The sequence below is a fragment of the Sinohyriopsis cumingii genome, chromosome 4 (genome assembly GCF_028554795.1).
Source record: "Sinohyriopsis cumingii isolate HCF-2022 chromosome 4, ASM2855479v2, whole genome shotgun sequence".
NCBI classification, from domain to species: domain Eukaryota; kingdom Metazoa; phylum Mollusca; class Bivalvia; order Unionida; family Unionidae; genus Sinohyriopsis; species Sinohyriopsis cumingii.
This window is the reverse complement of record NC_142964.1, coordinates 82,649,580-82,650,376: the sequence shown is the minus strand read 5'-3', so window position 1 is coordinate 82,650,376 and position 797 is coordinate 82,649,580.

The following is a 797-nucleotide window of genomic DNA, read 5'->3' as shown; positions in this document are numbered from 1 at the left end:
TTCTTATAGCTAATTAGTAGTTAAGAGTACCTAGGGCAAGGTCAAGACGTATTATGTAAGAAACTGCCTGTCTGTTGTTTAACTATTACGTATAGATCCGTCCGCAGCACATTCAAAGGGAATTATACAACCTGGATGACGATTTAGAGACTACGGTGTTTGCTTTGCAATCGGTGATGTCACGACCTGCTTGGCAGCAATTTCAAGCTCTGGTAAACCGAAACCCGAGATTTAGAAGTTGGTGCTAAATTACCCCAGGGCAGTTTTGAAAGAGACCAGACCGTGTCCAGTCAATACTGAGAGATTCAAATATATGGCAGAGTCTCAATAAACAACCGCTTTTGTTCGGACTAAATTCATTTTTCAGTGATTACTAGTGTAAACCTCGCCAAGAGTGGAGTATATAGAAGTTGAAAGGCATTAGACTGTACTACGAGTAGCCGAAGTTGTGCGCTCGTTAAAAGGCTTGAAGTCATTCTTGTGAAATCCTAGGTTTGTGTTTGCGAATAAAGGCTTTTTGAGGAAGCTTTCCGGGTGGGTGTTAGAGTCGAAATCCGAGGATCGGAGAGTGGGAAGACAAATCGAGAACACGTAGTTTGCGTTATTGTGACGTTAGTAGTTTGTGTGGAGGTGCAGTGCAGGAAGGAGCACGTGATAGAGAGGACAAAGTGTCGGAAAGACGGATCCGGAAAGAGCAAGGAGAGCACGTAGTCAAGGGTGCCGGAAGTACCAGAGAGAAACAAGAGGCGAACAGTGATTGACAGACGAGTAAGCGAGACAACACTGAAAGGAAACAC